The sequence below is a fragment of the Manis pentadactyla genome, chromosome 10 (genome assembly GCF_030020395.1).
Source record: "Manis pentadactyla isolate mManPen7 chromosome 10, mManPen7.hap1, whole genome shotgun sequence".
Lineage (NCBI taxonomy): Eukaryota > Metazoa > Chordata > Mammalia > Pholidota > Manidae > Manis > Manis pentadactyla.
Genome location: NC_080028.1, coordinates 91,064,742 through 91,079,848, shown reverse-complemented (window position 1 = coordinate 91,079,848; position 15,107 = coordinate 91,064,742). Strand labels below are relative to the sequence as shown.

General features: G+C 40.9%; 1 long non-coding RNA gene and 1 other non-coding gene across 2 annotated transcripts in view; both read right to left on the bottom strand.

Moving 5' to 3' along the window:
• The window catches only part of LOC130685149 (uncharacterized), a 47,418-nt gene that overhangs the window by 12,765 nt on the left and 19,546 nt on the right, over positions 1-15,107 (bottom strand). The gene's annotated exons all lie outside the window — the stretch shown is intronic.
• Positions 12,303-12,409, bottom strand: LOC118923755 (U6 spliceosomal RNA). The gene has a single exon (XR_005029319.2). It is a non-coding gene; the product is annotated as a U6 spliceosomal RNA (small nuclear RNA).

Here is a 15,107-nt window from a genome sequence, read left to right as displayed (position 1 = left end):
TATTGTACTTGTAAAACAGAAATATACCTTTTGCTCACAGGAAAAGACCAGAGAGTAAAAAAAAACTTTATTTTAAAAAGCATTAGGAATTCTACCAGAATTAAAACACCAGTGATTCTCTGTGTCATTTGATGCTCCTAATCATCTCATCTTAGTGAAATTTTCTCCATTCCCATGCTAAATCTGTCTCCTTGCCTGTTACCACAGCTGACTCAGCTAATCATATCAGCTGGGTTGAGACCACTAGACTTCATGTGCAAGACTGAAAACACTGAAAACTTTATGGAGGGAATCACTCCAGAAAGACAAGGTCTATTTTTCATTTAAGATATATAAGTAAGAATTCCCTTTAAGAGTCTCCAAACAAGTTCTTAACAAACTCTTCTCTGTTAATTTCAGTGTTTTTATAATCCTCTGGGGCTCTTATATCTCTCTCCATCCCTCTGGGTCATTGTGAGAACAGAGATTCTCCATTCTCCTTGTCTCCATATATTCTCCCTTGGTAATCCCATCTGTCCTCTCAAATTTAGTAAGCCTCATCCTTCTCACTATCTGCCTACTGGACAGTTCCACAGCGATGTTCCACAGCCACTTCAAGCTCAGCCTGATGAAGCATTTATCCCTTACCTCCTAAACCTCATCCTCTCCCTGTGTTAGGCACTTGTACAAATGACACCACCACCATCCTTCCAGTAATGCAAGCAAGGAACCTCTCTGGAATTCTGTGCTACCCTTCTATGTTATGCCCCAACCTCCTGGCTTTCTTTCCCTCAATCCTTCAGGCACATTCCTCAGCCTATCTAAAGTGTCAGAAACCAAAGCAATAGTTGATCATTGCCTGCAAACATGAGACAGTTCCAAGGACCTCAAATCACCACAATCCAGAGTTCAATGAAGGCACAGGTATGGGAAGCTGCAACTTGCCTGGAATTCATGAACAGGCCCCCAGAAGCTAGAGATACCCCACCTTTCTGCTGAAGCTGAAGACATTACCTCTGATATTCAAAAGGGCAGTGGTAATTGCAGTACAGCCTCCCAGCATTATAAGATGGAGGACAGCACCACCATCAGAAAAATCTAGAAGAGTTGGAGACTTTGCAGGATAGGACAGGGCCAGCTCTTCAATCTGTTGTCAGGTATTGAGCATCACTTGTGTGCCAAGTACTGTATCAAGGTGCTGAAGATGCAGAGAACCAAGCCACATCCTTCAACAAGTCCCAGTCCAAAGCAGAGACACAAAATTGTGATACAGGATGGTCATGCTTCACTAGAGATATCCACAGGACACTGGAGGGCAGAGGGAAGGGTCCCCAGCACTCTTGGGAGCCTAAGTGAAGTGATAAAGATAGTGCAAGACTTCTCAGAGGCTGCTACCTCTGGGATTTGAGTTAAGAGTTAAAGGGTAAGGAAAGAGTACTTTAAAGGAGAACGGCCTCCCAGAAAGAGGAACCACATCTCTGAAGACATGAGGGCACATGGGTTTTTAGGAAATAGCTAGTGATACAGCATGACAGTGAAGGGTAGTGGCAGGGAGTGACACCACAGGCAAGTTCAGGTCCACAATCATGCAGAACTTTGTAGCAAACTAACCCAAACTCTTGACCTTCTCCTGTGACCCAAGGAGCAAGGATTACCAATCACAATTAGCCCTTAGAGGTGGGCATGAACTTACATACTTAGTCACATCTAGTCTACTCCTCTTGTTTCATAAGCTGAGGGAGGAGTTACAGTGAGAAGAAGCAACATGTTCAGAGCCTTCCGATGATCCATGCATACTACACCTCCCGTGCACTAAAAATGCCACACACAGAGCCTCTACTAACAGTGAGCCATGGAAACAGACTCTGTGACATGAGCGGGGTGAGCATGCAGCAAGGCACCTGCTCCAGGGCACTCCACTGGAAAGCAAGTCCAGGAGGAAGAAATCACCATTTGCAGAAAGAATAGACTGCACATGGACTTAATGAGGAAAAATAAACACCTTTCAAAAGCAAGCCAAACACTCCCTGTGAGTCATCCCCAGCCAAATGTGCCAAACCCCAAAATGTGCTAGCAGCACTTAAGGTCTGAATATCCCTAACCAACCATAAGATAAACAATTAGCCTTAGTCATAATGGAGAACAAATGGGCAGAATACAAGCACATGCTCTCTAATTTCAAAATTTTAAAGGATCACTTTCTCTTTTTTTTGTTTGTGTATTTGCTTCAGGAGCAGCACACGGGGTTCTCAGCACAGTGTGAGGGTTTGCAGATGTGAGCCCTTATACAATTAGATGGAGACAGTGGGGACATAATCAAGCATGAACTTTGCATCTAGATGGAGCAAGGTTTGCATGTAAGTTCATTCATTCGGTAAGTGTAACTTTGAGCTGATTTCTTGCCTCAATAAGCTTCTTTAAATTGCCTGGCACACGGATAGCACAAAGTAGGTGCTCCAATATTCGTGGGCTCCCTTTCCATCTGCCATGCCACCGGGGAAAATGTTTGCAAAATTTTTAGCTGCAATAATCCCCCTCTCTGTATCTATGTCCCTTCCCACACCTGCTCTTGGCTTGTAGGTGACTTGTTTTGACCAAATATATCACAAGCAGAGACCTAAACAGTGCTTGTGTGCATTAGAGTTTTTCCCTCTTTTGTTACTCTTGAGACTCTTTTAACCACCACAATATGAACAAGCTTAACATGCAACCAAATCATCTTATTCCACCAACTGACACCAAGCCAACCATCAGACACATGAGGTGGCCATCACAGACCATCTGGCCCCCACTCCAGAAGCCTCACCCAGTGAGACCACAAATCACAAGAACAAATGCTTGTTGCTTTAAGTAGTCTCTAAGTTTGGAGTGTCTTGTCATGCAGCAAAAGCTGACAAATGTACCCCTCAAATGTTAGAAGACCCCTAGTTTATGGCCTCCGGTCTTTGCTTAGTCAACATGGGAGATCAAGACATTAACATCAAAATGATGAATCTGAAGGCTATACCCCAAAAAGGTCTCGCTTGCTATTGGCAATTTCATTATACAACTTTTAGATACCTCAAGTCAAGGGCCAACACTAAACTCATTATATTCCCTACAAAACAAAACAAAAATGTTCCTCATTACTCTGCTTCCAATATGTGAAACATGAAGATTGTTTCCAACTCTTCCTCTGCCTCATTCAGCCACAAGGTCCTATCAACTCAACCTCTTAAAATACCTACTGGCTCCTTCCCTTCTTTTTTATCCTTATGGAAATCTCTTACCATTTTACCAAACTATTGCAATAGCCCCCCAAAATTTCCAGCTTTCAGAATCTTCCCCCACCAATGCAACATCCATCTGAACATGCTACTCCTCTGCTGAAAGGAGATTCCCAAATGCCCTAACTTTTCACATAAAACCCTTCCCCAGCTGGCCCCCCCACTGCCACTTCCATCCTCTATCATGTCCCATAGCACACTTAGAGAATCTCCAGCCTGCCAGGATGCTTCATGTTCTGGGGTCTTTGCACATGTTGTTTGCACAGGCATGGAATGTCTGTCCTCTTTTAACTCTTTTTGAATTTCTTCTCACCATAACATACAACTCAGAATAATATAAAGCACCCTCCCACCCCTACCCAGGATAAGTTAATCTCTTCCTCCATGCTGTCACTAGGCTTGTACATTTCCTTGAATGTTGCCATTACCATGCTATGTCAGAGTGGTCTGTTAATAGTTCTCCCTCTCCCACCATCTCAAAACCTTTCTCTGAACTTCCTCACTGCGCTTCTGGAACAGAAACTAGTATATAATAAGGAACCAAAAACAGTTTGTATGTCTAATGAATGAAATCTTAGCATCCTTCCCTTTTCCCTTACAATAAGCTAGCCTCATGGTCTGTCATTAATAACTTCCAAAGGCAAATATGCTCCTTTTACAGAATTTTGAACAAAATTACTAACACAAAAAATATATACTTAAAAAAGATCTTCAGACTTAAGATTTCTGTTTAGGGTGTATCTGTTTTGATATTAGTAACCCCTGGTGAATTATAATTATGTAATCTGGCTCCGTAAGGCAAGGTATATCTTTGACCCAAAGGAAGATGTTCTAAGAACAGAGTTTGATGGCACCTATAGAAATTCTTCCATTCTGAGGAAAATTCTAATCAAAGTGAGTAGTAAGAGATGAAGACAAGCAGTAGACTCCAGGTTCAGAAAATACCATAAAACTTTGGAAGCGCCATATGAAATATTCTAAATCTCTTCCCCAATAGGATGATGTCCTGGTGAGAATATAAGGGTTGACTTCAAGTCTCTGCTGCTGTATACTTCTATGTCCCCAAGCAAGGCTCATAACTTCTATTTCCTCATCTATAAAATGAAGGAGTTGGACCAAATCATTTTAAAATCCTACTGAGTTCCACAATTCAGTGGGTCTGAGTATATGACAATGATTCCTAAATCTGCCATGTCACTTGAAAAGCTTTATAAATACGCAGCTTTCCAGGACTCCTTCTTAGAGATTGTGATTCCATCCAATGGAAGAGAGGTCTGGAAACATCACAGTTTTCAAAAACCCAACAGGTGATTGTGACACAGAGCCCTGTTTGGAAGCGGAGCCACCATACAGAAACTTCATCTGCTATCATTTTTCAGCTACATCTACCACCTGAAGAATAATGTTTTCCAATGGGAATATAATTCCAATTTCATAATAATGGTTAAAGGAAAGATAAGGTTCACTTTACATAAAGTCACCTCAGGGGCATTTTACTGGGACACAGCTATTGCTCAAATATGAAAATTACCTTTGGGGTTTTGTGTTTCAATATCTGTATTATCACCATTTTAAGTATGTGATTGGGTATAATCTTGGGCAAACTAGTTTCTATGTAAACCCATCCTAGTTTTCTTTTTTTAATGAAAACCAGAGAAAAATCAGATTTTCATGTATAAATATTTACAGCCACTAGCCAGAGACATGCCTAACTGCAGATATGACATACATCTGTGACACAAACCAGTAGCAGGGTAAAAAATGTACCAGCTACATGTAGCTATAAACTGTAGTTGCCTATCCACCCTCAGTGTTTTTCTTACTATCAGGACTTACCCATTTCCAGGCAGTGAATCATGATGAGAATAAGTTAATTCTGGACAATCTTATTTGCTTTGACAAGATACTAATTTTGGGAGTCCCTCTTGCACCTAGGGGTAGTCATGCGATCAAGCACCAGACAATGAGATTTGGGAGCCAGTATGCTGATGGGCTTCTGGGAAATTTATTTTTTCCTCCTTGGTCCTTTTTTGAGGGAGGACCATTTTTGTCATCTGGAGCCCTGCTTCCTTTCTTGCACATAAAGGGCTACAGCAGCCATATGGTGACCATGAGGTATTAACCTCTTGTTAAGAAACTAAGTGTCTTTATTGTTAAAAATCACTGTGAGCCATGATTTCTATTACCTGCAGCTGAAAATACATCTGTTTAACTGAATCAATTTCTAGTCAGGATTAAGTATAATTTGCAGATGTCAACTCGGCATAGCTGGGGTTAAACTCCCATGCCATAGGTTAGAGAAATAGCTGTCACTAAGGACGAATCATTTCAATAACTTCTTGATGGATGGGCAAAAGATAGGAGGAAGAGGGTTGAGGTAGTAATAGCTTTGTGGAGAAAGCTTGAAAATGAGAGTAAGGAATAAAAAGGCTTCAAATTTATCATTTGACATTCTAGTAGGGGAGGAGTCCTTACAATAGAAATAACTCACCTAGCATAACATTTCCCAAGAATAATCTAAGTCAAAAAGTTGCAGTAGTCACATATTCAACCATTTCCATTGAAGGTTCTGTCTATGACCATGCATCCTGCCCAATGGCTCCACCCCTGCAGATTCTTCATTTCAGGTACGAGAACTCATTCTGGCACCCAGGTTGGCTCCTGGCCACTGGAGCCTGGGCCCCTTTGACTTTAATGTCCTTACTCCAAGGAAGCCCATCGAGTTCTGGGATTCTGAGAGCCATGTTAGGATAAGATTCTTACATCTGGAACTAGTTTCTGGAAAACGTCAAGAAATGCAGCACACACTCTCTCTCCTCTCCCTTGTTCTCATTCTCTTGCTAACACTTAAGGAAATTAAAAAGAACCTATTGGCGTATAGCATATTTGGCACATCAAAGTCCCCAAAGGAAAATATTTGAATTTCTTCCATCTATTTTCCTCTCCTGTTCTCTATGCTTCTCAATGAGAAGAAAGGTAGAGCTTACATTTTATGTCAACACAAAAGGCCTCCGTTTGTGTGCATTACTTATTAAAGTAGTCAGCGATTCAATGTCAAGGTATGTATTATACATACTTTTTTTTTCTAGGCCATTATCAGCTTTCTTACAACACTATTATTCTTCAGCCCAGCTAATGCTTCTGTCAAAGATTTAGAAACAAGCATGGAAAATGTCAAACAGTGGGGAAGAAACCTAGCTGTTTCCACAACTGCACAAAAAGCCGTAGTCGTCTTTTATGGAAAAGCAGCATAATTCCGCTACGAACACCAGTGGATGTTTTATCAGGGGACAGAGTAGTACAATTGTTTATTTGTTTTTCTCCGCACACCTGAGTCCATCTCCTCTGAATAAGTTTCCTTTCTTCTTTTGCCAATATACTTAATAAAATAGGGCCTATGTTGTTATCATTTCACCCTCTCCCCAGGAGGTATCTGGCTTAGAATGTGACAGAAATCAACCGAGAGAGTCAGTCCTGTTCTGTGTGCAGAGCAGTGTGATAAGATTTAAGGAGCACTAAAAGGCTCCTCTGGAGAAAAATATTTCCCCAACCTGCTTACCAGGGTGCCTGAAATTACAACCCTTCTGCTTTAAGGCATTGAGAGCCTCCATTAAAATGCAAATATGTTAGGTGAGTTATTTTATCAAACTATCACATCTTAGCTTGAATTAGTTTATGGCTTAATTCAAAATCCTAAAGTGATGGAACACAGGGCCATTAAGTTTAGATGTGAGCAAAGATGATACAAAGGTTTAGGGTTTAAAATGTGTTGCCTTAAGAGCAGGCCCAGGTAACCAGACAAAGTGGGAAAACTGAACAAAATCCTATGGCACCAAAAATGAGGTCCGGGGCTAACACACACAGACAGATGCTCTAAACCATCCTGGCTGAGCAACAGGCTGGCCCAGGTGGTCAAGAAGTTGTCATCCTCATGCTTCAAAGATAAACATGAGGAGGTGTCATTGTGTATATGGCTTCTTCTCTACTGCTTGGATTGGTGTCTTTAGTGGGATTTTCTTACTCTTTCTTACCTGAGTGTGCTCAGAACTCAGCCACTCCCTCCCCACCAGCTAGGGGCCACATACAGCCAACAGTAGAACTGCCAGAGCTGTCCAGTATTTCCATTTCTCTCCCCTCCGGCCCCCCTGAAGTTGGTCATGGCCATATGACTGATTTTAACCAATGAAATGTAAGCAAAAAAGGTATGTGTCTCTTACAGGCAGAAGCATTTAAGAGCTGGCTCATGACTCTCCATGCTCCCTTCTGCCATGGTGAACTCTGAAGCATGGTGAACTTGATTAAAGATGCTGCAAGGTCAAAGCAGTCAAGAATGGTGGACACTGAGAACAGCTGCCTGGAAACCTGCTCAGACTTGCAGATGACAGTAATTGAGCAGGAATAAAGTTCTATTGCTAGACAGACACTGATATTTTGTTGTTAGTACTTCAGCATAACCTAGTCTACCCAGACTGATCAATACTCCTTCAATAACCCCTTAGGAAATCTCATCAGGTCCCCCCCAATGCTGTATATTCATCATTCGACAAAAACTTATTGAGCATCTACAAAGTGCCAGATGATATTATAGGTCCCAGGGATTTACCAGAAACAGTAAAGATGAAGTCCTTGAGCTTATGGAAGGTATGTTCTAGTTAAGGAGGAAAAATTGTAAATAAGTTTATCTGTTAGGAAAAGATTTGGTTAAGCAGAGCAGAAAACCTGAATAGTATCAACTTAAACAAATTATAGGTCTAGGTTCTCTCACATAAAGTAAGTCTGGAGGTTGGCAATCCAAGCTTCATAGGGTGGCTCTACAGTGTCATCAGGGACCCAGATTCCTATCTTTCTGATCCATCATCCTTAGCATGTGCCTTCCATCTTCCAGAACACCTCATATCCCCAAATGGCTGCCACAGCTCCATTGTTTTACCCACATCTTATTAGGAAGAAAGTGCAAACTCTACTTAAATAGCCCAGTGATTACACTAAAGTAAGCTGTGGGTTCAAATCCATATTCCATCTGTGTCACTGTGAACAATTACTCAACTTTTTTATGTCTCAATTTCTTCATCTGTAAAATGAAGGTATTAATAATACCTACTTTTATGAAAACCAAATGAATTAATGAAAAGCACTCAGAAGAGTACATAGCAGAGTAAACCTCTCCATTAAAGTTATCTGATGTTATTTATTATCTTCCTGCATTATTCAAATTGAACCTCATTCCCTCTTAAAACCTACCTTCCTACCCCAGCCTTTGTTTATCTACTTACTCTAACTTGTTTTAAGCTCACTATGCAGAACATGTAATCTGATTCTTACAACATGCTGTCCTGTTCTCTGTTGATATCACTCAATTTGGCATTTGAATCCACACTAATTACTGTATGCTAGTATATAAAATCATGCCCGGTCCTAATTTTTCATGTGTGTGCCTTAGCTCTTCTCTCCAGCTATGCCAGAAGATTCCCGCGAGCCAATCATACTTCTCTCACATCTTCATGGTGGATAGCACAGTGCTAGACAGGTAGAGCAGACATGATAAGCACCAGGGTATGGAAGGAGGGCCTTTCATCTGGAGAACTCCAGAAATCCTGTGCATCCGTGAATCAAACGGAAATGGGAGAATGCTTCAGAACTGAAACTGACTTATACAAACCTCTAGTTAGGCCAACAGTTCTCTGGGCTGGACCTATCTGTCCTGTGAAGAATATTGTTATTATCTTCTTGAAGATCTCCAAAATACTTCAAGAAATTGCCGGACCTATTCAAGATCAAAAACTACAACTGTAGCCAGATCCTCAGGCCTCCTGGGCCAGCTGGGGGAAATACCTGATAACATAAACAAGCTCTCCAGGCCGTCAACCCAGAGCCTCTCCCACTGTAGATAGAAACAGCTAAGCAGAACTCATGAGCACACTGAGAAGCTGCCCTGCACCGAATCCTCTTTTTGGGGGAGGGCTGCCTAAGCTGAATAAATAGCCCCACAACACTACACAGGAGCTCTGCAATGCTGAGCAGTAACGGTTTCCCACCACACAGTCTCACCACATGTCCTTTAACTGCAGCTAATGGTGCTGAGCAGAGGTGGGCAGCAGGGGCCAAAAACCAGAATCCACAGCCGGACTGCCAGAAGGCAAAGCACAGCCCTGCCCCTCACCAGCTACCTGACTCTGAGTTACTTTAACCTCTCTGTGCCTCAGTTTCTTCATCTGGAAAGTGGTAGTGATAAGAACTCCCAATGCTTACAGTTTTTATGACGGTGAAAACGTTTTAAATGATTATGGTGCAGTTTAAACTACAATGCCTGGCTATAAACATTATCCACATGTTTGTTAAATAATTTTTTAATCATATTTGTTCATGTGCGTGCGTGTGTGTGTGGGTGTGTATGTGTGTTTTGAGCATTTCTAGGAAATTTCTAGGAATTGTGAAGGTAAAGATGAACAAGACTCAGTCTTTCCTTTGAGAAACTCACAGTGTGTTTAATAGACAGACAGGGTTTAGCAGCTCTAGTGGTGGTATTGGCAAAGTGCTGGGAGAACACAGAGGATGTGAACCGCTCTGCCCACGGGTAAGAGGAAAGGCTACAAAAAGCTGGCATCTGTGATTGAGTAGGATTCAGAATACTTCAGTACTTCAAGGTGTAACAGGAGGTCCTTTGCAACAGTGGTTCCTAAACTTCTCTTGCACATGCATCACCTGGAGCACTGTTAAAACCTAGATTCCCAAACCTCCCTCCAGATTCTGATGCAGTAGGTCTGGGTGGGACCTGAGAATGTGCATTTCTGGTAAGTTGCCTGGTCCAGACACCCACTTTGAGAACCACTGCCTTTTGGAATCAGAGAGAAGCATGTGCATAAATGTAGGAATGTGAAATAACCTGGACAGCTCAGGGGAGGGAAAGTAGTCTGCATGAATGGATCAGAGAGCAGGGACGGGAAAAGAAAAGGCGGGAAAAGGAGGCAGGCACTGGTCCCACGTGGAGTTGCTTCTTCAGGCAGGTCCATACACGTGGACGCACTTCGGGAGCAGGCAGCCTTGAGTAACAGGACTGGTCTGTATTTCCAGAAGTACTGCTTTGGCATCAATGTGGAAAATGGACTGGAGGAAGGAGAGTAGAGGAAGGGAGACAAAAGACTGTCATTAGATAGAGGCCAGAGCAGAAGCAGCGACGCAGAACTGGTGCAGCCACAGCACGATTAGATAAAAGAAACAGAGACCTTTGGGCCAGGACTGAGCAGTTGTACGGAGGCCTGGACGGGATGCGAGGGAGAAGGAAGAGCTGAAGGTTATTCGGCGCTGGCCAGCTCTGATGCCAGGACGGAAGAGGTCCCATCTGCTGAGGCAGAAATGCAGGGGACAGAAGAGATTTGGAGAGAAGAGGACTTCATCAGTTCAGTTTATGAGGATTCTGAGGCATCCGCAATGACATTTAGGCAGCTAGAAATCCCGGTGCGGAGTTGAGCAAGGAAGTCAGAGGTAGAGATAAAGAACTGGGCACCCCTGGGCCAGGCTGGAATCAAGGTTGTGGGCAAGGTGGCCAAAGGAGATGGAACTGACTGACCAGGACAGAGACTTGCCTGGCCTTTCTAGAACGTGCTTGGTGATCCAAGGCAGGAAAGGAGTCAGGGAGGATGAGAAAGAGGTACAGGAGTCATGGCCCAGCAGACTTAGCAAAGATTTCACAGCATCCTTTCTAGCAACTGATCTTTCTAGCAATACAAACACTTCGATCTCACCCATGTTGAGGGGAAGGTGTCTGTGCCGGGCATTGTCTGTTATCAGGTTCAGCCAGATCCCTGCAAATTACATTCCTCAAGCGACTGTGCCAACTGGCTTCTGGTTAATTTCTGTGTAAGAGAGGCACTGTCAAGAGACAGGGGTAGGAGAGTAGTTAACAACCAGGTTATTGTCCTCTCTTTCCTCCTCCACCCTCCTCCCCATCTCTGCCTTCTGTGGCTTCTCCTCAGACCTGTGCTTCTGGTTCCCAGCAGATGCCTAGTTCCTGGGGTCTGGCAACAGTCCTTCCTTCTCCCTGAGTTCCCCAGCTTCTGAGCGTGGGGAGATGCAGCAGCCTGCTGCTGTTGCTCATCTCTGCATTGACTCACCAGCCCATTTGGCCCTTCACCTTTTCCAACACCTCACAGCTAGCTCCCACATGAATTCCTTCTATTGAACTTGCTGGTGTGGGCTCTGTCACCCTGACTGGTCCCTGATTGATAAACATGTAATGATAATGACATCAGTTTCTTTCCCCATAACTTGTTTCAGGCTTGAGAATCCTATTCAAGCTGGGATTATCCCAGTTGATATTAACAAAACCTCCTATTTTAAAGTTAAGAGGAAAAGTAACTCTAAAAGAGGCAGTAAATGAAGATAAAAGCTTCATTTTATCTTCATACATAAAGCGGTAGAATGATAAATTAGTTAAAATGCTGTTTGTGATAAGGCTACTAAAATAAATCTCTGACAAATATTATTAAGGGAACATTTTTAATTAGAAATGGGAAAGGAGATGGGACCAAATACAGAAAACAGATTTTTTTCTCCAAATCCAAAGAGAATTGTATACACCCTTGTAGGCTAACAAACTGAAATCTCCAGTGAAATGAGTAATTTCTAGAAAGATACAGATTATGAACAATAACTCAAGAAATATAAATGCAAACAAAATAATAATCAAGGAAGAAATTGAGGGAATTATCTGATTACAACCTAAAAAATATAGCTGGTCCCAATGTTTCCACCAGAACAATTTTCATACTTTTAAGAAACAGATGATTTCAATATTGTATAAAACATCCAGAGTGCAAACAGATAAGAGTACCTTTATGTCCATTAGACAAGCATGATCTTCTTCCTGAAGCCTGATAAAGATAAAACACACAAAAAGAAAATCATAGTCACATCTCACAAGTGAATAAGGATAGGAAAAGCTTAAATAAAATCCTCACTTCTAAAAAGGAGCTTGTTTTACTGTACTGCTTCAGATCTTTAGAGGGAAGATAAGGTGTTTTTGTAACAGTTTTACTGAGATATAATTCTTATACCACAAAAAATATGGAATACTTCATGAATATATGTGTCATCCTTGCACAGGGGTTAAGCTCATTTTCTCTATATCATTCTAATTTTAGTATATGTGCAGCTAAAGCAAGCACAAAGGATGATAACTTTTTAAGTTGAAAGAAATTACAAAGGGTGGCCAGTTTGTATATTACAGAAGTAAATAACTATTTGATAAAACTAGTATAACTACAATCAAAGGGAAAATATCATCTGGAGAAAACATTCACAGCTTACAAAGAGAGTTCATTTCTATGTTACATAAAGAGTTTATATACACTTATACCAGAAATTTAAATACCCAGTATGTGAACTGCCAAAGAACTTAAGAAGACAATCTATGAAAACAGAAATACTGTTAGTAAACAAGCATGTGGGAAAAAGTTCAGCTTCACCTGTCATCAAAGAGATGCCCATTCAAATCAGGTGCAGCATCTTATACCCACTCCATAGAGGAATTTTAGAAATTATACAGTATTACAACACTGTGGTAAAACCAGTCCCTTCACACACTGTTGAAAGCCACATAAACTGGTACCATTTCTTGGCCATACATGTCAGGAACCATCTTAAAATTCCATAATATACCTTTACCCAAAGGAATGTACAAAGAATAAAAAATAGAGTTACATGAAATGCTCATGGCAATGCCACTCTAACAACCTAAATAATAATACATAAAAGACAATCTAAATCCAGCAACAGAATTATTAAGGAAGGGTTATAAATTATTGCTTGTAGCTATAATAAAAAATATAAGTTCATCAAGCACCCTCATATACTTGTTTTAGCCCTCAACAGTCCCAGGAGGCAGGTGGGAATTACTAAGATTCAGAATAAAATAAGTAACTTGCACAAAATCGCACAAGCAGTGGCTGTCAATGCCTGTGACCAAATCCCATGCTCTGTTCACATGAAAGGGTGGTTATGAATATCTGCTTTGAGCCTCGGTTTCTTCATCCATAAAACAGGACTAATAAGAATGCCCTTGAGAGTGGTTATAGGGATCAAATGAAGCTCTTAAATGGCTGTGACACTCTAAGCGCAGGGTGTGGCACACAACCAACTTTCAGTAAATTATTAAGAATAATGATAATACAAAATAGCGTCAATCCAATGAGCATGACAATGTAAACACATCTGCAAGTGGATGAGGATCAGAGTAAGGAATAAAATAGCGAGTGAGCAAAGCAGGAGGGTAAATCACTTTCCTCTTTTGCAATTATTATTTTTAGTACCGTAGGTAGAAATCTAGAAGTTATCAAAGTTAGAAAATACTAAAACCTCCTAGAACGAATTTGCATCTTTTGAGGAGCCTAATACTAGATCTGGGATCAGGGCATCTCTGACACTTGAAACTGCACATGCGCCCCCTGGAGACGCTGTATGGGGTGCGAAGCCCACCAGCGGATGGCGCTGTTTCACTTGTCCAAGGGTCCAAGGAGGCGTTTATTGGCCTCAATTCAGGGCTAGCGATAGTCTTCCTTAAAGTTGAGTTCACTCTCTCTCTTCTCAGTGCAGCAGCCAGAGGGATCCTTTTAAAACCAAAGTGGGGTGACCCTTAAAAGAGCAGATCATAAAATAACCAACAAATTGGGTTTCATTGAAAATAAAGGGTTTTCTACAGAAGACATTGTTAAAATAAGAATTAAAGAAACCAGCCACAGATCAGAAGAAAATATCTGCAAAGCATATATCTGACAATGGACTTGTGTCCAGAACATATAAAGAAATCTCAAAATTCAAATAAGAAAATAACCCAAATTAAAAACTGGACAAATGATCCCAACAGACACCACCAAAAAAGATATGTGAATGGCAAATAAGCTCATGAAAAGTGCTCAACATGAATAGTCATTTGAGAAATGCAAATTTAAACCATAGTAAGATACCATTACCCAGGTATTAGAAATACTTAAATTAAAATAACTGATCATGCAATATATTGTCAAGGATGAGGAGCAACTAGATCTCTCAAACTGGTAGTAATGTAGAATGGTACAATTTATTAGAAAAGAGTTTGGCAACATCTTAAAAAGTTAAGCCTATACTCACCATATGATATAACCATTTAAATACCTAACTCCTAGGTATTTACCCTAGAGAATATAAAGCATATGTCCACACAAAGACTCGTACAAGAATGTTCATAGCAGCTTCATTTTTAATTGCCAAAATTTAGAAACAACTCAAATATGCAGAGAAACTGGACAAACTGTGGTGTACTCACACAATGGAATAGTACTCAGAAATATAAAAGAATGAAGTATTGATACCACAAAAATGAATCTTAAAATAATTATGCTGTGAGAAAGAGACCCAATAAAAAAAGAGTACATACTATATGATTCCATTTATAGGAAATCTAGGGGAAAAACAAACTAATTTATAATGACAGAAACCAGATCAATGCCTACCTGGGGACAAGAGACAGGGAAGGGGTAGGGAGGAGCAGAAGGGACAGATTACAAAGAGGCATGAGGAAATTTCGGGGGGTGTTGGGTATGTTGACTATCTTGATCATGGAGGTGGTTTCACAGAGATATAGATATACAGATACACACACATCAAAACTTACCAAATTTCCACAGGCAACAAAAGTAAAAATAAATGAGATTACATCAAAAGCAGAAACATCTGTGCATCAACTCAATCAACAGAGTGAAAGTCAATGTACAGAATGAGAGACAATATCTGCTCATCATGTATCTAATGAGGGGTTAGCATGAAGAATATGTAAATATTCTTCTCAACTACAAAATAATATAAAATAAATGACCAAATTAAAAACTG